The following is a 24,675-nucleotide window of genomic DNA, read 5'->3' on the forward strand; positions in this document are numbered from 1 at the left end:
GTTGTATTGCTTCATTAGCTTTTGCAACCCCCTATTAATAGATTTGGTATCTTTGTCAGTATGAAGTTTCTTAGCTACACAACCTTCTGTGAAAATATCTCTGAAAGCTTTATTGACTTCCCTGGATGTTTTATATTTCAGAACTCAAACTCAGCTCAATTTTGACTATGTGTATACACACGAGCAAAAACTTCATGTCATTGTTATGCTCAGATAAGCTTGACAAGTCGGCCTACCATTGCAAGTCTATGTTACTCACAAAAACATGATTTTGCTTATAATGTTTGGTACAGGTGTGTGTAACATGTAAGAGTCTTGTCCCAGTAACCATTCAGACACTATATTATCATTTAGCCAGCTCCCCATTGCTTATATAATAGTAAATACAGAAAAGACAGAGAAAATCATTTTTGGCCTACCACAAGATGAGTATTCTTTTCCAGTGGCGATTCATTACATTACATTACATTTATTTGGCAGACGCATTTATCCAAAGCAACATACAAAAAGTGCATTTCATGGTTATGGACAACTACAAAACACAAGTTCAATAAGATACAATACTTATTTTGTACAGCTATTTCTAGCCAAGAAGACAGTTTAGTTCACACAGTGAACACTATTCTGACCTAACCTCTGCAAAGCCAACGAGGCAGAAGAACAAGCTACAGTATTAAGACAAATACAAATTACTAAAAAGTGCTGGGATGGGGAAAGATGTAACAAGTGTCATGAAAGGGGGGGGGGTGGATTTAGAGTGAAATATACAGAGTGGTGGTAGTTAGTCCAGGTATAGTCTGAAGAGATGAGTCTTCAGATCACGGTGGAAGATGGGTAGTGAGTGAGAGGTTCAAAGAGGGGCAGGGAGTTCGTTCCACCACTGGGGAGCTAGGGTGGAGAAGCTCTGTGATCCCTTTGCTCGGGTGGAAGGGGGTGAAAGGCGCCGTGCTGCTGCAGAGCGGAGTGGTCGAGCAGGCGTATAGGATCGAATCATGTCCTGCAAGTAGATAGGGGCTGTCCTGTTGGCTGCAGTGTAGGTGAGGGCCAGGGCTTTGAACCGGATCCTGGCAGCGACCGGTAGCCAGTGGAGTGATCGCAGCAGAGGAGTGACGTGGGAGAATTTGGGAAGGTTGTAGATGAGTCGGGCAGCGGCATTTTGAATCATCTGTAGTGGCTGTATGGCACAAGCTGGCAGCCTTGCAAAGAGAGAGTTGCAGTAATCAAGGCGGGAGGTCACCGTAGCCTGGAGGAGCAGCTGGATAGAGTGCGTAGTCAGGTATAGTCGATTCCTTCTGATGTTGTACAGAAGGAATCTGCAGGACCGTGATGTTTCCTTGATGTGCTCCTTGAGGTCCAGTTGGTCATCCAGGAACACCCCCAGGCTCTTAGCAGAGTGAGAGGCAGTCACTGTTGTGCCATCAACCGTGATTGAGAGCTCACGTAGTAAGGAGGTCTTGTATGGGAAGAGCAGCAGCTCAGTTTTGTTGAGGTTGAGCGTCAGGTGGTGGCTGGCCATCCAGGTAGAGATGTCAGCCAGGCAGGAAGATATCTTATCATCGACCTGTGAGGCCGAGGGGGGCGGGGGGGGGGGAAGAAGAGTTGTGTGTCATCTACATAACAATGATAGGAGAATCCATAACGATTCATCATTAGCGGGTGAAATTAGTATCATCCTATAAGTACTTGGGTGTTTATGTGAACTCCACTCTATCTAGGACTGCACATATTGACTATTTATGTAACAGAGTGCAACAATGCATTTACTTTCTTTGTAGACTGAGATCCGCAAGCAGTTTTTATTATTCTACAGCTCAGTTATTCAGAGCATATTCTTTTATGGTGTTATTAGCTTGGTACAATAGTATCTCTGTTCAATTTAAATCAAAGCTTCTCAGAGTTTTTAATGTGGGTTTAAAGATTGTAGGGGTTCCAGAGATACAGATACTTCAAAAGGAGTACAATCAGAAAATACTGATATTGCCAGACAACATTGTTGGTGATAGTTCCCATGTGCTACACTCTGAGCTTTTGTCGTTAGGGAGGAGGTATAGGGTACTACAGGTGAGGCCAGTTTACATACACCTAGGCTAAAAACGTTCAAACTCAATTTTTCACAACTTCACACATTTCATGTTACCACACATTTCCAGTGTTAAGTCAATTAGGGTATCTACTTTATTTCCATAAGAGGTAATTTCAAAATAATAGCTAAGAGACAGATTTATTTCAGCTTTTATGTACTTTTTTTTTATGTATCAGATTTTCAGTGGGTCAAACGTTTACATATACTTTGTTAGTATTTGGTGGCATTGCCTTTTAATTGCTTAACTGGAATCAAATGCTTGGGGTAGCCTTCCACAAGCGTTTCACAATACTTTGCCAGAATGTTTGGCCATTCCTCCTGACTGAACTGGTGTAACTCAGTCAGGTTTGTGGGCCTCCTTGCTTGGACATGCTTTTTCAATTCAGTCCACAAATTTTCTATAGGATTCAGGGCTCTGTGATGGCCACTCCAATACTTTCACTTAGTCTTTAAGCCATTTTGTTACACCTTTGGAGGTATGCTTAGGATTACTGTCCTGCTAGATGACCCAGTTGCAGCCATGTTTTCACTTTCTAGCTGATGTCTTGAGGTGTTGCTTCAGTATTTCTAGATAATCCTCCTTCCTCATGATGCCATCTTTTTTCTCAAGTGCACCAGTCCTCTTTTCCAGCAAAACACCCTCACACATGATGCTGCCACCCCCATTCTTCACAGTTGGGATGGTGTTCTTTGGATTAACCTCTTAAGGCACAAGCCAAATCTTGCCAATCCTTGCCCATTTAGGGGGTACCCTATTTAAAGCTTTATAACTCCAGATGTGAACACCACAAAGACTTGAAAAATGGCTTAGAAGAAGCAAGACATTTGTACAATTTACAATACTAACACAGATTAGTTTATATTCATAATTTTGGGAGGTTAAACTATACATGTGCTAGGTCAAAAACTTCTTGACCACAAGTTCATAAAATCTAAGGGTGGATATGTAGAACTACTATAGATGTATGAAGCAAAAACTAAGCAGTGCACCCAGCATCTCCAAATCTATCCAAAATGTCTAAATTATGCATTGCTGTAAATCATAACATATCCACGTATTTCACTACAAATCAACTGTTTTGACTCAAGAAAATCACTGTTGCATAATTTTCAAATGGGAATTACAAGCTTTCAGTCAGTACAGTGGTCTAAAATAGCTAGGTGTCCAGAAACATATCCAAAATTTCTCCAAAATTGAATAAAATGCTTTTTGTCCATTATAAAGCATATAAATGAGCCCCTTATGAGGGTTTCAGATGAAACATTGCTATCAGATTAAAAAAATAATGCAAAAATATTGTCACACAATGCGGTACAGTACCTAAATGTGTAATAATTAACTTGTGTGTATTTCTATACTCTGTACTCTCGTATGTTTTCTTGTATGGGGATGAGACAACATGAAAACAATTTTCACCCGTCCACCACGTTTTGGCAATGTTCCAGCTCTGACGTCATCACTGTTGCATGCTTCAGAAAAACTATTACACTTCCATCTAACGCTTACATTACAGTGTGAAATATTTACATTATATAACACCACTAACCTATTTGCTCAATTTCAAAAATAACGTATATAACCGAAATATTTTGAGCGGTAATACTTACATAGCAATGATGAAATCTCCTCTATATTCAGTAGATGGAGACAGAGACAGTATCAATGATATTGTTCTATTTGCTTCTGTTTTGCCCCAGAAAACGATGTCAGCTAGGTCTATCAGCAAACATACGTCTTAGCTATGCTCAGAAGTCCTCAATAATAATAGTATTTTCCAAGAAATTACGAAATATCCTTGAACACGTTTCGTTAGGTGCATCGTATTTGTCTGCTAACAGATGCGATGCTAAGAATATTTTCTGTTACGCTGACCTATAAAATGCTATTCCAAAAGCAGAATTAGACATGTTATACATCGTTAGAAAGCTTATACTCTCGCCTACTGAATAAATGAATTTTTAATCAAGTCAGACTGGACTAAAAAGGGCGACGACGCCGTAAACAACAGGTGTGGTGTTACGCACAGCTATTTTGGAAGATACCCAGGCGTCACAGATGCGGGTATGTTTCCCAAACGGATTGTCCAAGACAATATATGACCACGCAGTCTCAAAAGGGACATCTCTACACGTAAAACCAACAGTAAGGTTTTATATTTATTCAATATTTAGTCCCAGATATTGACTGTAGAATGACATGGTATCATTTTTAAAAACTTTTTCTCGTTTATTTCGTTATTCAGTGAGCAGCGTTTTCACTGCTGTATAGGCATATCTTAGGGCTATTGTCGGGTTTATCTTGTTGCTATGACGGAATACGATTTTTTAGTGGTGAAAGAATATTTTTATGAATGCCAAGATAGACAATATTGTCCATTATGTCAAGGGACAAAGATATGAAACACTTTGGAATCACTGTATATAAAGTTGATGAAATTTACACAAATGTCAGAGCATCGCACAATCACCAGTGTGCCTCATTTTACCCTTAGACCCCAGAGGGTTAAATACAGACACAGGTGCCAATTAACTACCAATTAACTCTTAATTATGAAAATTGGTCAATCAGAAGCTTCTAAAAAGTCATTACATCAATTTATGGAATCTTCCAGACTGTTTAACGAGACAGTCAACTTAGTGTATGTAAACTTTTGACCCACTGGAATTCTGATATAGTGAATTAAAGCTGAAATAAATCTCTACTCGATTGTTTTAAAATTACCTCTGATGTGTCATAAGGTTGACAGTACTTGGTTGAGTTATTAAATTTAAATTAATTTATTGTATTAGTTCAAATTTAATTACAGTTCAGCGGTGAAGGATCACCGTTTAGGGGTCACCTTCAGTTATCCTGTTACTGGCACAACACTCTGAATACTGAACCCAGAATAACTGGAGATCACCCTTTATCAACATCAACACTTAAAATTATTGAGAGGGAATTGACCCTAGGCACTTATAAATCCAGATGTCTCTATTTGACTTTGTTGCTGGATCATTCCATCAGGATGAAAGAGGAAACACAATCACAGATATACAAAAATATAAGCTTTAATGACAAATAATTATGAAAATTAAGCAGTTTGGTTGGAATATGGGATAGGATACTGGCACAGTATAGCACAATACAACTCTGTACATATAATGTAGAATGTAGTGATGAGTCAGATTAGTATTAGTACTAAGTATTAGTATTATGGTTCAGAAGTGATACGCTATTCCAACAAGGTCGCTGGGTACAGCTACAAAGAAACTCACTATGAACTAATACAATTTTACACACGTAGCGTATGATTAGTAGGTGACAGACAAAAAGCAGTTACAATCAACTCATAACACAAAGGTCTTTATCCACTTTAACCATACAATTAGCTTTACAGTCAGGCAGCTGTCTTGCTACTGCTAGATATTGGAGAACCAAACAGAGACTAGGTCACCAAACCCCCTTTGCTGCCGGATAAAGATGGTTATCCTAAACGACGTAGTGGTCAGTGACACCTTGACAAAAGGGAATCTCTACGGGTCAAACTTGGAGATCCTACACACCAGCCTTGCAGTTCCTATAACATCCAAATGACCTCACACTTCAAATAAACTCCTCCAAACACAGTATCATTGCACAGGAAACTAAGACCCTCAGTTCCTGCAACCCCAACTTAAGTGGAGGTCGCAACCCACAACTGTGCCAGACCCTCTCAGTTCCTTGTAAACCACCACAACTAACACAATAACCTTGTGTAAGCACAGTAAGAGAGTGACATCTTAACAGACCATTTATGTATGTAAGCACATAATCAAACATAAACTTTAACAGAGGCGACCATGACCACCAGAGAGAGAGATATGAAACTAGGGTGCCCTACTAATCAACAGCAATAAAGTCATAAGTCCTTGTGCCAACTGCCATATTGCATGACCTTACAAGTCAACTTGTCACTAATTCGCGAGGCCATAAAGAGGGAATGTAGGGCAGTTGTAAGTTGTTTCTCTGCAGTCCTCTCTGAGGGCTCAAATGCTTTATTTTTACATAAGCTCCCAAATGAGCCTGTGTCTGTTACTTTCAACACTATCTTCCACTTCCCTTCAGGATTGCCAGACCCCTCATGCTAGATACTCATAATTCTAAGATCAAAGCTATAGATGACACTGGGAGGGATTAAAGGGGAATCGCACTTTATAACACGTCTGGGCTCATTTTCACAACTACCCGGAGTTTTGTGTGCATCCCAGACGGTTTTTAGGTTGCTTGATTCAATATTTAGATATTTGTAGATTTTTGATTCCCGTGTGAGCAACCCCCCCATCCAATAGAAGCCCATTGAACATCAAACTCCACGTTAGACTTATTATAAACACACGTCCCTGCTTCTCATGACTGATATTGTCCTTCTAATGAATTCGTCGCCCTTCATTTTTCGATTAATTATTTCATTATGTTAATATTTACGCTGTTTTGTTGCTTTCCTTCACAAATGCAGGAAGTAGATCCAGGCAGTTTAGTGTCGAACTCGAGGATGCATATCATTGCGCAACTTCTGATGTGGGCGTACCTGCAGACAATAACACTAGGTTGGTCATAGAAGTAGTGTTGTATTACTACTAGCTAGCAAAACTGAAAATGTCTGAGGACTAAGGAGATTTTGTTTTTGATCATGGGATTGTTGTTCCCTATTTATTCGAGCTGGAATACACAGAAGAAGAGCTGGCTAATTTGCAGGCTGATTTGGGGTGCAAAATTTTTTTTCACCCGGTGTGCACTTGCAGACATTTTGAAAATATAAAAAAACAGCAGCAGCACGCCGAGGCTGAGCTGATCTGTCTGGAGCTCACAGTCACCACCAGTAAAATTACACTTCTCAACTCCGCTTGTAAAACTGGTTGGAATGTTATTCTCAGCACGTTGAAGACCTAGTATTATATATGGAATGACATGCGCGAAAATACGGGACAAACTGCGTCCCGTATTGAATCAATACGGGACGTAGCATTTTACTTTGAAATCCGGGACGATCCCGTATTATATGGGACTGGTGGCAACCCTAGCGACAGGGCACTCCAATTTCTTGGCTGTCACCATCCCCAGAGTCTTGGAGACTTTGTTCCGAATGCCAAGGATCAATTGGAAACGACATTCCACAATGGATGGTCCAAACGGGACTCTCTCAGAAATGTAAGTGTGTTGGCTATATACCATAGTAATGTCAGTGGATAGCATAACGTTATCATTAGCTAATGGAAATCCTAGTTTTGACGACTGGTGTTCATGTGTGGTAGTCTATGCATGTGTCTCGCTGAGAGTAACATTACTGTAAAATCCTGTTTTGAACACAGAGGTATAGGGCTTGGTGCATCAGCTAAACTACAAGACTGTAATGTTACATCTCTGACACATGAATGAAGTTAGCAAGAGTGACAATCGAAATGATGCCTAGAACTTTTATGACATAGTCTGCCAATATCTGCATGAGCCTTAACGGAATGTTTTGCTTCGCTTCTTTTCGATTTTGCCGCGAAACGAAATCAAAGAAGCAGAAAAAAACGGAAACCGTAGGCTACTACTATGTGGACTTCCGCTAAAAAAAATAGGTCTTTGTTTCTAACGTTAGAAATTTTAAATGAAATAACTAATCGAAAAATGAAGGGTGACAAATTCATTAGAAGGACAATATCAGTCATGAGAAGCAGGGACGTGTGTTTACAATGAGTCTAACGTGGAGTTTGATGTTGAATGAGCTACTATTGGATGGGCGGGGGGGGGGGTTGCTAGCACGGGAATCAAAAATCTACAAATATCTAAATATTGAAGCAAGCAACCTAAAAACCGTCTGGGATGCGCACAAAACTCCGGATAGGTGTGAAAATGAGCGCAGAAGTGCTATAAAGTGCAATTCCCCTTTAACAACCTTTCATGTAGTGGAGGCATAGTAACGAATGTCCATTCGTTGTTAACCATGCTCGCGGTGTGAACTCCCCCCCCCCCCGGTGTGATAGTTTTGGACTGCGCCAACTAGGTGCCTAGATAATTGCTGTGTATCCCTATAGACCACTACCGACGACTAGCGGGCACCCTCAGTATTTCAAGGCCGCTCCATTCACAACAGTGAATGGAGGAAAGTTTAATTTCATAATTAGCGAATACAATTCCAATATCCAGCAGGTCTGAAAAACTCAAGTGAGTGCAGGTCATTAGAATCTTACAGCATGGAGTTCCCTAGCCTGCATGACTAAGAAATAATTCTTCATCTTCTCGTAACCTGAACCAAAAGTAATCATGTTTGGTATGGTTATATTATAACACTCACAACGAAGGTCGGGGTACAAAGTATATCCACCTTTCTTGCATTGCTAAATAATTATCCAACTAGATAAAAATTGAATAAATATTCAGAGTTATTGAAACCTGCCCCACAGTGGGAGAGGCGGATGTGATATGAAGGTGTGCCCTTCAAACAGCCAATGACAGCTCAGTCCGCTCTCTCCTGGCCAGGTTTTTAAGTCAATGACCACCGAGGCTGCGGCTCTTCTTTTTTCCTTTTTCTAAATTTTCCTTTTTCCTCCGCACCCGAGCTGTGGCTCACGTTGATTTTCAGGAAGCTACCCTAGCCTCGGTGTCCCCGCCGAATAACCCTGGATTGCTGTACCGTTAAACTTAAGAGTGTTCCACACCGCTTTGGAACCGCATGTCTACGCCTTGAAGTATTGAAGGGCTTGTGTTCGGAGTCCGGTGTCGCTGATCAAGCTGGCCTGTCCCAAGCTGCATTTTCTGACTTTGAACTTAGAGTGTGTCAGGAGTCACTCGCACTCCCCCTGCTACCCCTACCCACCACAGGTGCAAGGATCCACCCACCACGAACAACCAAGACACAGGGATAAGGTTAGCAGAGTCTTTACTGAATTTATAATAAAAACAGTTCATGGACAGGCAGCCGCCCCGCTCTGACCCCCCCCCCCCCTTCTCTAACTCCCCCCCTGCTTGTACGGTGACCCCACCAACGACTGACCCCGTGCCGCGCGAGCCGAGCCCCAGCCGTCATACACAATGGTAAGTTACCCTGTGCTCCACACTCCCTCCACACAGTGCTCGTTCTCTGACCCTCTCTCTCGAGTCGAGTGCCCGTGCGGCACAGACCGGCCCCCACTTGGCCACCCCAGGGGGGGTCAACATACATAGGGAGAGGGAGGTCACACACACACACACACACACACGCACACACACCAACTGAACAAAAAGTGTGGGACGGGACTCAGCCCACACCAGGAAATGCCAGGCCTCCTCCACGTCCCACGTCCCTAAATAAAAAAAACAAAACCCAAAGAAAAATAGGCAGGGACTGCTCCTTCTTCAGCTCCCTGGAACCGCTGCGGCCGGACGTTGTTGTTCTCCCGGGTTTCAGAATCCTCCGGACGGGGGGACGGGGGAACGGGGCCGTACTGGGGAGAGGAGAAGGCACAGCAAGCAGTTACCCCACTGTGGACTGGACAGGACAGAGCACACTCACACTTCACGGCGTTCCTTGGTGTACGTCCCTCACTCAGCCGCGGCTCCGCCCCCGCTCGCCTCCTGCCCAGCCCAGGGCTCACGGCTCCACTTCAGGTTGCCTTCTCCCGTTCGTGTTTTCCCCTAGCCGCCACCACCGTTCATGTCCTCACTCGGTCTCCAATACGGTTCCAGGTTCACAGTCCCTGCCACCACGCAGGCGCCGACACACATAAAAAGAAATCCCCCCCAAGGGATTTCTCCCAAAAGGAAATAACAAAGAAAAAGAAAAATGAAAGTAAAAACCAAATCCAAAATCCTCAACAAGAAAACCCGACCGCAATAATAGGAAAAAGAATAAGAAAATCCAAACAACAAAAACAAAGAAAACAAAATCCAAAAAAACCCCAAGTTAAAAAGTCTACAGAGCCTGTTCCTTCCTGGCTGCACAAACCTAAACTTCCGCAATCCCCGCTCTCTTTTCCCTTTCCCTGCGTCCGAGGAAACAAGTGGCAGCTGTGTGAGCTCGTTACCTGGCGAAGTGGAGGAAACCGATTAACCCTAGTCCACATACCCACACGTGCTCCCAATTACCAATTAAGGAAGTGCTCTTACCAAGCAGCGGCTCGTCAGGGTCACCTCCTGACACGTGCTGTCTCAGCTGGGTCTCGGGGATCACTTTTTCCTCCCTCTTTCCTCTCTTCCTCTCCTCTCCACACTCTGACTTGTAAGTAACGCCATAATTTGAAGTTTAGCTAGCAGTAGCAAGACAGATGCCTGACTGTAAAGCTAATTGTATGGTTAAAATGGATAAAGACATTTATGTTATGAGTTGAGTGTAACTGATTGTTGTCTGTCACCTAATCATCATAGGCTACGTGCGTAGAATTGTATTAGTTCATAGTGAGTTTCTTTGTAGCGGTACCCAGCGACCTTGTTGGAATAGTGTATCACTTCTGAACCATAGTACTAATACTTTAACATCTGACTCGTCACTACATTCTACATTATATGTACAGAGTTGTAGTGTGCTGTACTGTGCCAGTATCCTATCCCATATTCCAACCAAACTGCTTAATTTTCATAATTATTTGTCATTAAAGCTTATATTTTTGTATATCTATGATTGTGTTTCCTCTTTCATCCTGATGGAATGATCCAGCAATGAAGTCAAATAGAGACATTTGAATTCATAAGTGCCTAGGGTCATTTCCCTCTAAATAATTTGAAGTGTTGAGGTTGATAAAAGGTGATCTCCAGTTATTCTGGGTTCAGTATTCGGAGTGCTGTGCCACTAACAGGGCAACTAAGGGTGACCCCTAAACGGTGATCCTTCACCACTGAACTGTAAGTAAATTTGAAATAATACAATAAATTAATTTAAATTTAATAACTCAACCAAGTACTGTCAAACTTAGGTTAGGTTAACTGGAGAGTCTGAACTGCCCCTACATAATAAAACATCGTTTTGGAAATTTCCAGGATTGGACAAATGCCGTTACTGGGCTGGATGTCCCTGATTTGGGTTTTGGTAAGTGTAAATCTGGTAAATAGAGAAATATTGGTATCTTTGTGTTAACAAATATACTTAAAAATATTATGCAAAATGACCACATTACCACATCCCTGTTATTTTCCCCATCCTCCTGAACAGTGATTAAAAAATAAAACCTAAAAAAACTGGCATGGGCATTAGTCAAAATGGGAAAGTAAACGCTATGGCTCTAAGAAAATTTACTCTGCAGTGTCGAGATATTAAGTGGTAGCCTAATGAATTTCATCATTATTAGACTCACATTTGCCTCATAGGCATATCTTACATGAAAAGTATGGAACACAAGGCTGATATTATATACAGAATTCTTGTATAAACCAATATGACATGACATTCCTTGTGGAATTCAATGTGTGCTTTTGTGGCAGATAAGAATTTAAAAACGATTTAATTTTTCATAAAACATAATTCAGAAAACATAATGTAATTCCTTTCAGAGTTATGCAATTGTATTCCTTATATTCCATTTCCATAACGGGTAATTTTGTTGTTATTTCGGCTATTTTGCTACGGTTATTGCTTTGAAGGAGATGCAGCCAGAGTGTAAATAGTACAAATAGGTAATGGAGGTTCTCGTCCGGGTTAATTGTGCGTCGATCTATTGGTAATGCCTCAGAGCTCCAGTAGAGGGAAATCGCGCACCTCCCCCCTCACTGAATACAGATGAGTGAAGGCGCAAGTTGTCTGCTGGTTTGTTCATCCATCTCCCCTCACTATTTCCCCCCGTTTAAGGTAATTACTGTACACAAAGCACTATAAACCTAGCGACACATGTTGTTGATAATTGTTATTTTGTCACTGTTGTTCATTGTGTGAAAAAGAGGTAAATTTTGTACTTTTACGTTGTTAAAGAATTTCTGGCTAACTCCGCACGTGTAAGCCATCTACTGCTGTTGGCTCGCTATCGCGTCCGACTGTTGCTCCGCCATTTTATGTTGTTTAAGAGCTTTTGGTTAACTCAGTCACTGTGTAAGCTGGCTACTGCTATTGTCTCGTTGTAGTGTCCGATCGTTGTTCCGGCATTGTATGTATTTAAGCTAGTCGCTGAGAGACTTTATGTAAGGTGCTTAAAAACATTATTTCATCACTGTAAGAAGTGAGTTCATGTGTCAGCTAAAATATATAAGCTAAAAAGGTAAATGTATTTCATGTAGGTTACAGTTCGTGGTGTACACTGGTTAAAAATTGGGATGGCAGGTATACCATCCTGCCAAGTTACGCCTTGGCGGGGGCATGCCCCATACCTATACAGCACCGAGAGTTTGGCACTTTTCAGGGTTCCCCACAGAAATAACCACAACAGCCACAGACACTCAGCCCTTAAAAACCTTAAATTCTGTACATTCTGACCCTATTTCAACAAACAGATTTCATAAACAACTTCACATGTCCACACAATAAAGCCCCAAACTAAGGGGATTTTGCATTTTCTCCTTCTTCTTCTTCTTCTTCTTCTTCTCATTCTTATTTTTCCTGCCGCCTATCCCACTAATAACATGTCTCCCCATTGGACATTTTACCGACACCCGCCAAATCTTCACCTACACGACCCAATGAAAAACTTACACACGCTAAATACCCATACCTTTTTACTCTGAAACATTTTCAGTACAAACAGCTAGTCTGCCTGTGGCCTAGTGGGTAAGGTTACAGTCTTGGGAACACAGGGTCTTAGGTTCAAGCCCAGCTTGGAGCGCCTTTCTTTAAAGGAGTACCATGGTGATTTTCACACTTTCTCGGTTTTATGTGCTATTTGCACAAGAGCCATTGAAGAAACACAATGAGTAAAGTATTAAATATGTCCGTTCTGCATTTTTGGAGAAATATGCGTTTTAAATTTATCGTCCTATTTTCAACCGGTTGAGAAAGTTGTCAACTTGGTGGGTCACGAACACAGTAACCACTCCCCTTTCCACGCCCCGTAAACCCATGGATAACTCCAGACCCATAGTTTGCGCCGCTGGCTTACAGGCAAGACAATACAAATATTTGACTAACGTTAGGTTCTCTTAAATTAGAGTGCCTTTTAAGGACTATTAGATTATTTCTGGTTACATTCATTTAGCTAGCTAGCTAACGTTAGCGAGCTAGGTAGTTTTGTTTCATAAGGCAATGTTATCGATAACATTAGCTAGCTAGTTTGCTTTTATGAGAACGTTATAGTTGTGCTTTTCTCTTAACTTGGCTAGCTAGATAGCAAAAATTATAATTGGATATAAGTCAACGTCTTTACTTTAGCTACCTATCAGTACTTCATATACTACTCAGCTAGCTAGCTTGTGAAAAGTCAGCACGTATCATGGGGGTAGCTATGGTAACGGGGCACGGTCTGTCAATCATAGCTAACTGACAGTTCTCATTACCACGCCCAGACGGTTCAGGTGAACTTTTATAGTGGGAAATTTAGGCTTAGAAAAATATGTTTTAAAGTACATTGAAATGACTGAATAATAAAAAAATTATGCACATTTGTTTTGTTGTTGCCTAAAGACAACTGGGAAGTGTCACGTTCAACCACCATGTTACTCCTTTAACCTGCTTTTACCCTCACTAATAATTGTCTACTACTTCTCAATTATTGCTTTTGCACCATATCTACCAGCCGTTCCCCGAACGTATACACTGTATTATGACGTACCGTCTGCACGTTCAATTGTTAACCGGCTACAATATTGCAAAGCCATATGGATTCAACGGGAGCTCTTCTGCGCTTACTCGCTTGTGTTCTTCTTTAAAACCACGGGCAGCTTTGCTAATGATATTTCACGCATTGCATAGCTATGTCATGGTGCTGCCCCTAACAAAGTCACAGACTGGTAAACCTCCGGTTAAACGATTGAATCCCGCCTCGTCCTCAGGCAGATAATTTCCTCTTTTACACTAACGTTCTCTTATGCTTATATTTGCTTTACCAATACTCACTCATGGCCACCCATATGCATTTCATGACGGCAAATGTATTCCTTTTATTAAAAAGTTACACCAGTTCACCGCTGTGCCATTTCTACTAACTACATTTCTTCACTTGGCTACCATACAAAACCTTCTTATCAGGAAACGCCACGTTTCTACATTCATGTAACCTCGCCCTGTTCTCAATCTAGCCACATACAAACAATTACTACGTATGTACGTTCTGCAACTCCCCATTAAAACATTACATTTAAAATCATGATTCACTCATAATTATAACTACTAGTACTGAACATGAAAAAAACACAGCAGTGCAATAGATTTCACACGTTACTTAACCCTCCACTTTAACGGTTAACACTATATAGCGACTGTTATATATACCGTTCGATAAGGAATATAAGCTCGCTCATGGTCACTCCATTTACTTTGCACTATACTCCGTGATCATGTCAACCTTCACCTACATGCCCATTCTGCTAAAAACATATTGTTTCAACTACGGAATTTCATCATTTCATCCTAATTTCTCTCACACTGTTGTTATTTTCTCGTATGCAAAGCCTGCTGGGACATATGCGTCTGCTCCTATTCTCCACTATCATGTTTTCCGGTTCTAGTTTAGCAAAACAGCGAAGAGGATTCCTACCTGCAGATAAGCCTATCAAAATGCCTTATAAACCTTACAAACACTAAAAGTGCATCTCCACGAAATAACAGACAACGGAGCAGGACAGAAGGATAAACCTTACAAACACTAAAAGTGCATCTCCATGAAATAACAGACAACGGAGCAGGACAGAAGGCTACACAAGTTGCGACCTAGGGAGTTATAATTCTACGGGCTTGCTTATTCTTTTGTCAGTCAAGGCTCGTTGGATGGACGTCAAATCCGTGAGTACATACACTGGCCATATTTTATCTGCGTTTCTGATGCGTTTACGCTTACGCCACTGCATCCTTTCTCACAGCCACTGTTTTACATATATAGCAAACCGAAACTGCTGAACGGTACACGCTCATCAGACTGTACAAATTCACACAACGATAGCCATAATCCACAACCGTTTCTTACAGGGTCGCATTTCTCACTCTCATAATAAAACACTTTGCAAAAAGAAATGATATCTCATAAAAAACACGTTTTCAACATACAAAAATGCCAAGTTACTCAAAAGTATTGATATCAAAATGACGCCAAGTTACGGTACTACAAACAATATAGACTATCTTGCCTCACCGAAATGACATAAGATGTATTTCAAAGCAATGCTACCCAATATTTCCTCAGTTCTTTCAAGTCACTTGGCCCTGTGTTTTGTAATCTTACCATTTTACATTGTCATGCAATCTTTGTGTCAGATCGAAGAGTCAAATATTTCGAATTGCCTCATGGAACACATTGAAATTAATGTACAAAACTGCTGCTGAGTAACTACAGGAAGCATATTTCTCCAGAAAACATGTTTATACTTGCTTCTGAACTGAATTTGAGTACATGTGAAAGTTATTGTATATTTGCTACGTACAATAAATACTGCATGTAAAATACATATTGTACATACATACATAGAGAACTTCTTTATCCCCATGGGGACATTTCCCTCGCAGCATGTTACATTCACATTTACGAACACACACTTATACCAAGAAACATGCTATCATTCACGCAACAGAAAGGCTGGGCAGCGAAATACATACATACCAATACAAATTGGACATATACACGCCTATTCAATCAATCTTGACTGTGAGAGAGCCATCCACACATATGTTTGGCGTGTCCGTGTAGTGCATGCTTATACACAGGGCCAAGTGACTTGAAAGAACTGAGGAAATATTGGGTAGCATTGCTTTGAAATGCATCTTATGTCATTTCGGTGAGGCAAGATAGCCTATATTGTTTGTAGTACCGTAACTTGGCGTCATTTTGATATCAATACTTTTGAGTAACTTGGCATTTTTGTATGTTGAAAATGTGTTTTTTATGAGATATAATTTACATTATTGTGAAAAATTCAGAAGAATGACTTAGTTGTGGAAACTGGTTCTGAGACTGAGTGTATTCATACAGAAAATGTGTGAATTTGGTTGTACTGTATATAATTGACTCAATACAGTTGAGTGAAGGCGCGAGTTGTGTGCTGGTTTGTTCATCCATCTCCCCTCACTATTTCCCCCCGTTTAAGGGCACAACACTTTCAGGGTCTGGCAAGCGCTGAAGAGCCTGGCACTGTTGAGGAAAAAACTTAACATAGAAAAAGCTCACGCTGCCATAAAATGTAGGAGTCATGATAGGAACCTGGGAAACTTACAACAATGCTAGTTATTTTTAGATTTGCATCCACAGAAACTTGCATTCAGAGGGAGGGAAAATATTTTAAATTGTAGAAACAATGCGGAGCATTCTGAGTGAAATGATGTGGGTGCAATCAATGCCGCCCAGAACACCAGGGAAACCTGTAATGTCATGATGTTCTTGTTTCACCTTTTGAGGTTGGGAATTTAATAAACTGCTGGGCAACCATCACAGGAGCATCTGTAACATCAGATATTACTGTGCTTATGGTTGACTGGCTTGCACCAGCAATTAAGTTTGAAAGGAGCCACCAGCATAGAATGCCAACAGCATAAAGTTGTTTGTCTTCAGATAAGGGATAATGTTGTATGAATATGCTGCCTTGTAAATGATTCTTCATAAGCTAACATAATAATTTTATGCTGTCTCTATCTCTATTCTGAAAGAGATGATGAGATGATCCAAGCAAAATTCTGGTGAGGTCTGCTGCTGCTATATATATATATATTGTTGATTGGATTGACAGGTGCCTTTTTTACGTCAATAACAGCATGCAGACTTGTTTTTAATAATATCTTTTAGTAACAGATGTGCGGAAGCCATTAACCTCTTAGCGCAAAGCCCCTAGTGGTCGGCACGTCGGCATGCCGAGATTACTAAACTCAGACATTAGGTGCTACTGCAACCAATTTATGAGTTAAAAACAGAAACGCATTGTTTTAGTTTCATTAGTAGACGATACACGACAACTATGCCGAATACGGAGTTTCGCAGTGCCACCATTGCCGCTCTGTTCGTTCATTTAACACGCACCCCCTCCCTGCAGTCTCATCTAGAAAACACCCCCCACCCTTGACATAATGGACAATATTGTCTATCTTGGCGTTCATAAAAATATTCTTTCACCACTAAAAAATCGTATTCCGTCATAGCAACAAGATAAACCCGACAATAGCCCTACGACATGCCTATGCAGCAGTGAAAACGCTGCTCACTGAATAACGAAATAAACGAGAAAAAGTTTTAAAAAATGATACCATGTCATTCTACAGTCAATATCTGGGACTAAATATTGAATAAATATACAACCTTACCATTGGTTTTACGCAGAGATGTCCCTTTTGAGACTGAGTGGTCATATATTGTCTTGGACAATCCGTTTGGGAAACATACGCGCTTGTGTGATGCCTAGGTACCTTCCAAAATAGCTGTGCGTAATACCACACCTGTTGTTTACGGCGTTGTCGCCCATTTTAGTACAGTCTGGCTTGATTGACAATTCATTTATTCAGTAGGTGAGAGTATAAGCTTTCTAACTACATATAACATGTCTAATTTGGCTTTTGGAATAGCGTTTTATAGGTCAGCGTAACCGGAAATTTTCTTATCATCACATTCAATTACGCATTCACGTGGTAGCAGTAAAACAAAGCTGCTAACGAAACCTTGTCAACGATTTTTCGAAATTTCTTGGAAAATACTATTATTATTGAGGAATTCTGAGCATAGCTAAACCATATGTTTGCCGATAAACCTAGCTGACATAGTTTTCTGGTGTAAGACAGGAGCGGATAGAACTATATCATTGATTTCCTGTCTCTGTCTCCATCTACTGAAAACAGATAAGATTTCATCATTACTATGTAAGTATTACTGCTCAAAATACTTCGGTTATATACGTTATTTTTGAAATTGAGTGTCTTTAAATAGGTTAGTGGTATTATATAATGTGGATATTTCACACTGTAATGTAAGCGTTAGTTAGTACTGTAATAGTAGTTCTACATATCCATCCTTAGATTTTATGATCCAGCACATGTATAGTTTAACCTGCTGTATATATGCAATCATTCAGTATTTCATTGCAAACTAAAAAAGTGCAAATTCATTTTTGATTTTTTGTCTAGACAATTGCATTTGTGGCACTTTATTTCTTCCAAAATTATGAATATAAACTAATCTGCGTTAGTATTGTAAATTGTACAAATGTCTTGCTTCATTTAAGCCATTTTTCAGTCTCTGTGATGTTCACATCTGGAGTTATAAAGCTTTAAATAGGGTACCCCCTAAATGGGCAAGGATTGACAAGATTTGGCATGTGCAGTAAGGGGTTAAAATTCACTCAAAACCATTTTGAATTGAAGTGGTAACAGTGGGCTATTCTTGCACTTAATTTGTACATTAAGGACAAATAACTGCTGTTCAGCTAAACCCGTTTTCATATTTTGATCAGAGGGAATATTTAATAAATTCTATGATATTTGTCTTTTTTATGAGAGCGTGATTTGCGATTAGATCATAATATGTGTAGGGTCCCTTTAAGAGAAGTCCCACCTCTATGCTGATGTCCCTCCATTTAGGCCACACCTATTTCTTTTTGCTGTTTTTTTGTTCCTTATAAGAATAAAACAAATCCTTATGGGCATTAGCTTGATTTGACAGAATCTAAAAAACTCAACTCTGGTTTGATTGAATTGCACAAGCTCTTAAACTGGCAAAGTGCGTTTGATTGAATTTTTGGGTCGATGTGCTGCGTGACTTCTTTCTTTCTGTTCTGATTTTTCTTTAGCCTAGACTTTAATGAAATGTCAGCAAGCATCTTAGCTCCCTGGCTGGTAGAAAAGGCAGATAGCTTTGTTATTTGTTTGGTGGAAAGCCTCAATCCTGACCTACTGTAGAACTTCTTTTGGTTTTCTTTCATCCTGCTGAGTGTGAGACCTGTTTTTTCAAAATAAAAGACCCACTGCCTCACCGTGTGAAACATCAGCTGTCATGGTGTCAAATTATTGCACAGCTTACTCAGTCCTGATGGCTGAAATAGTGCTGGATTACACTTTACAAACATAACATTACATAACAATCACTTTGCAGATGTTCTTCTCCAGTTGCAGTAGTGGAGTAATTGGTGTAACTCTCAGGAATACAGAAATGTGATATCACCAAGAAGGCACAGAGACCTGTTAATAATAAACTACAGCAATGTTAAAAAACAACAATTTGTATTGTAACCTCTAGACAGATAACCTTTACAAAGCTATTACTATGTATAATATTATTCAGATAAATCCAAAGAAAGATAGAGAAAAAGAAAGATTATGTAAAGTGAGGCAGGGAAGCCATGGTGCAATTAGAAGAGGTGAGTGCTCAGTTGGAATATGGCAGAGATTCTGCTTTTGGGCAGTTGGAAGCTCATTTCAACACCAGGCGACCAGGACAGGACGTGATCCCTGAAGTGCAGGTACGAGGAGGTGGGGGAGGTGGGCACGTTTTGTTTTCGAATGAATGACAATTTGCATTCTTCTGTTGTAGGCATGATATAACAGCTAACAGCTATCCCTCCAAGGGATCCCCTAGAAGACTGCAAGAATTACAGAGTTGGCCAAAATAAAGGAGACATGGCTTGATCCATAATAATCTGTGAATACATTTGTAACCTTTCATGGAATGGGCTCCTGTATGGTTCCTGTATGGTTCAGTGTTCTCTGCTGGGGCGTGCAGGTGCACTTGCATGCAATTAATGTCTTCAAGAACCCCAGGCAATCCAGAGTTCACCATGAACTCCTGTTTTACCTGTTATTGGCTGGCAGGTGTTATGGGGAATTGAATGTATTCATCAGACTAGGCTTCAGGTAACTGCATGTATGGCCAAACTTTCGGTAGATTGGGACATGCCTCCGGTGGAACTTAGGGGATACTGGAACCCACTCACACAAAATTTAGGGCAGCCGTGACTTTCACAACAACAGGGAGTGCATAGGGACAGCAGGCATTAGTCTCCAGCTCATCTGCCAGGAGATGACATGTTTGTTACAGCCTGGTGTGATAAATGCAATTTACGACAACATTCCTCTTTGCTGAGGGACAGGTAGCCTATGTGGTCCATGGCCAATTGACCCTCTGCCTCCATTCCTCCAATCCTTTGTCCAATTAGGTACTCCATGTGGGTGGCTGCACAAATGAATAATATATTAGGGAATGCACCAATATTTAAGTTCAACAAGTGATGTTTTGTTGAACTTGTCATTTAACAAGCATCAGATATTTAATCTGCTGATCTTTACAAAGTTTCTTCTGGATCTTGACAGATATACTCAACTTCATGAGTCTGTTTAAATACTGATGTTTTTGCCATGTTTTATTTTTTCATTACTTTGATTATCTAATTTGGATTAATATAATTACTAACCATTTAGAAGTTTATTTTTTGTTTATTATAGTGCACACTCCTGTGTGTGTAACAGAGAGGAAGGTGTACATGCATTGCCCACCCACCTATGTAGGCACATTACTATCTTAACATTGTTCCCTTAAACTAACAAAAAAACAAAACCACTACGACATGACTTAAGATCAGGTATTTGTTGGTCTAAGCACAAATACAGCTGCATCAAAATAGCATCACAATGCATCGTGGTTAAATAAAGGATAATAAATAATAAATAAATCTGACCATACTTCACCTTTAGGCCAACATGCCCAGATGGGCACAAATTAATTTGCTATTTAAACAACATGGGAGCTGGATGAGAAAGTGACAACTGCTTCGGTCTGAAACTAGAAAAGACACTTGCATTTGGGTTACGGTTAAGTGTAAGATAGAGCCCTCTGATTAATAAACTGATTTCACGAATGTATTATAAAAATGGCCTGTGCAAAATTGTCAAAGACAAAGAGAAAGTTCTTAGGAACAGCAGCATGCAAATTAGAGACATAGGGCCAATATTCCATTTAATTGCATTATTCTTTGTCCTTTAGATAAAAATGAAAGCTATCTAGCAAGTATGTTTTTGTTGACATTTACAAATGAATGGGGAAGTAAGGAAACGGAGTTATGCTTGATTGTGATTGGCCTGAATCTGCAATGTTGCCAGCTTGATATATATTTTTTTATTTCTTTTGAGGTGGCATGACTCAAGGCAGAATGCTGCTCCACATCCCCTGTCTTCCTAGCTAACCAGATAAAAGCTGGTCAATAGATCAATCCCACCTGCAGGGACTTACAACTGTCATTTACAGAGCCATGTTCAATCTAACCACAGAGTAGCCTGTGCTTAACGTTGTCTAATTCAAGCCTGAAACTGTAGTGCAAGTTTTTGGGAACTATTTTTGGAGAGGAATGGAATCCAAGGAAATAATTTGGTTGGACGGAGAAAAAATGCTCTTTGCCCAATCAAACACTTTTCTTAAATTCCATTTTCTCATACTGCAAATCAAATGTGACTATTGCATGTAAACAAGTGATATTTCATGGATGTGCTTCATGGATGAATGCAAATTTTGCTGGGTTGGTACAGTTTCTTGCTCCCCCATATGTGAATTTGTCTGTACTCTGTCAACAAGCTAATTTCATACCATGGAGTGCACTGCCAGATGTCCCATGTCACCCTTCTGGCCTGTTCAGTGCTGGACACCAATTTTTGGTCATAGTTGTGTTGAGTGTTAGAGTTCACAATATTTAAAAAATCATAGAATGGACTTATTTCCAGGCCACTTTGTGCATGCTAGGCCTCTTCCTCCAGTTGTTATGAAAAGCAAATGTATCAAGGAATTTTCAATGAAGGCGCTTGTCGACTGTAAGGTATTCTAATTTTGTTTTCATCATAAAATTAGCTGCAAATTAAGACCCAATAAAACAGGTGAGGTGAATTAATTATGCAGTCTACTACTAACATATTTAAATTTAATGGATTGATTTTTTCAGTTTTTATATTTTTCCATTAGCCATAAAAATTCTGTATATAAAAAGTGAAGAGCCATCTCTTAATGTATCCCATATTTAGAGCAAATTACATACATACATACATACAGACAGACACACACACACACACACACACATACATACATACATACATACATACATACATACATTCATGCATGCATACAGTACAGGCCAGAAGTATTAGGCCACCTTTTTTAAAATTTACTTTTGGTAGGGAAGAATTCAGTTAATTATGTCCATGTATTGAATAAGAAAGTATGCTCTTTTTTCAATTTCTACCGACAATAACGCGAAAAGATGAATTTTACTTAGATTTAATTATCTTAAGACAAAACTTTCCAAAAAAAAAAACCGCTTGTGGCTTTAAGTACCATTGAGTAAATTATTGAAAGTCAGGCATTTTGCAAAGTGGGAGGTGGAGGGGTGGGAGGGAGGTAGAGGGGTATTTGAATGGAGAGAAATCTAACCTACCTTAAGTTTTTTAAAACATGTAGCCTAATACCCTTAGCCTGTAGTGCAAGTAAAATTGGTATTGAAATTGCAAGAAATATGGCAAAGCATGGCAAATATAACAAAAAAAAGGTATTCTCTTGTGAACATTAATGCCCATCAGCTGGACCCTTCTGAGTGTCTACTGAGCTCTGCATTTGGAAATGTTAAACTGCTTCACAATTTCACACTGGGAATAACCATGGTGTAATATGTTTACTTGGCTCCACACATCTAAGCCTAACTCCTTCTTCTGCCGCATTTCGTTCAAACAAAATCATGTTTAAGATTATTTTTAAGTTTGTGTTATTGTTGGTAGAAATTGTAAAAATTAAAAAAAAGGCTGTATGTTGGTTATTTAATAAATGTAACTCAATTCTGTACCTAAAGATTTAAAAAAAATAATAATAATAAAATTTAAAAAAAACAGGTGGCTTTTGCCCAGTACTGTACTGTACAGTACATACATAATATGCATACAACTGGATCCTTACTGAGGCAATTTGTCTATAGCATCAGTGTTCCCCTTTCCAGCAACTTTCTGGTTATAAGCCCAGTTGACCACTATGCCAACATATGGTATTCCTTTCTTCCTCAGGCTGTCTGCATCGCCTTGCACCGATGCACTCTGTGGCCCATCTTAAAATCAGTCTTTCAGCTAATTTTATGGGTTTCATTGGCTCAATTATCCTTAATTTTGCAGTCGGGACAGAATGAAGCAAGCCAACAAATCTCTTGAAATTCCACCACCAGTTAGCCTACTACATACAAACCCCCCTGACCATTTCTCATGTTTGAACAGAATTTGTCCTGATGTAAATAAGACTGAGTGACTATATTAAGGACTGGATTGTAAAAGCCCTGTACTGCCAAGGAGGGTAGGGTAGCCAGATTTATAATTCGTGAAATACGGACAACATGCACAGCTGGAAGCGAACGAGGAGGGGATCTGTCGGAACAGATCTACCAAGGGGCCTGACTGAGCAACAAATAATCCTGTCTGCCGTTTCCCTACACCACACTGGAATATCGTAAAAGCATTTGAACACAGAAACAGAACATTTCAGTGGAGTAGGCTATATTACGCGTTCGGCTAGCCTATGTGTAAAATGTGTATCCTACTTAAAATTCCAAGTGGAGTCGAAAAGAAAATCCAAATTCAAACATCAATCCGTGACGGGAAGCGGTTAGCATTTTGGTCGGCGCTGTTAGTGTTCATACACATTGTTCTGGAAATGGTGCTACTATCTTATAAGAGATTTTTTTTGCAACCGAAATTTACACATAGCCTATTGCAATCCTAGATCTGGTCATATTTGAATTTTGTTAGTTCGGTGACGGGCTGCTTATTTCTTAATAAAATAAGCCCATGTGTAGTGACTAACTGAATGACAGCTGCTGTAAATTTAGAGACTTTGGGCCAATATTCAATTTAATTCCATATTCATTCACTTTCATTTTAATAATCATAACCAGTGAACTCGCCCCCCAAAATTATAAAGTATATAGTATTTTAAGAAACGTATTTCGCTAGATTGTGTATTTATTCAAAATGCAGGATGAATAGCCTACTTAAAACCACTAAGCGCACACTAATAAATGTAATTCAATATACATACACTAGGGTGCAGTATAATACTAGTTTTTTCTTTCTTTTTTCCATCTTGGAGCAAATCTTAGAACACCGTTATCAACAGCGAGGAGACTTAAAAAGGTTAAAATGTGAGCATCAATTTTTATCTGCTGTTAAGGCGCACCATTTTCGAAACAGATAGAAAACCCCAAGAAGTCACAGCAAAGATGGGATGTTGGCCATTCATACATGCATACATACATACATACATACAGTTGAATCCTTACTGAGGTAAATTTGGTTATATAGGCTAGATTGTTCTTAGTGTAGTATAAAAATAGTAAGTCTTAATTCTCTGAGGCATGTATTTCTGTCATAGGTATAAACGTACTGACAACCACAGTACCCTTTAGTCGCTAATGATATTTATAATAACGCCATCCATAATTTCTTAATATATTTTATTCTGAATTCTGCTATTGACAGAATTTACCCTTCGATTTTAAATTACTGTAATTAAATACCTTTTCATAATCTGCAGATTTACATGATTAATGGCCTACCTTA

The 24,675-nt window shown here is 39.7% G+C and overlaps 1 protein-coding gene across 1 annotated transcript in view; it reads right to left on the bottom strand.

Moving 5' to 3' along the window:
* LOC135258590 (uncharacterized) overlaps positions 1–24,675 on the bottom strand; it is a 614,972-nt gene that overhangs the window by 165,115 nt on the left and 425,182 nt on the right. The gene's annotated exons all lie outside the window — the stretch shown is intronic.

The sequence above is a fragment of the Anguilla rostrata genome, chromosome 7 (genome assembly GCF_018555375.3).
Source record: "Anguilla rostrata isolate EN2019 chromosome 7, ASM1855537v3, whole genome shotgun sequence".
NCBI lineage: Eukaryota > Metazoa > Chordata > Actinopteri > Anguilliformes > Anguillidae > Anguilla > Anguilla rostrata.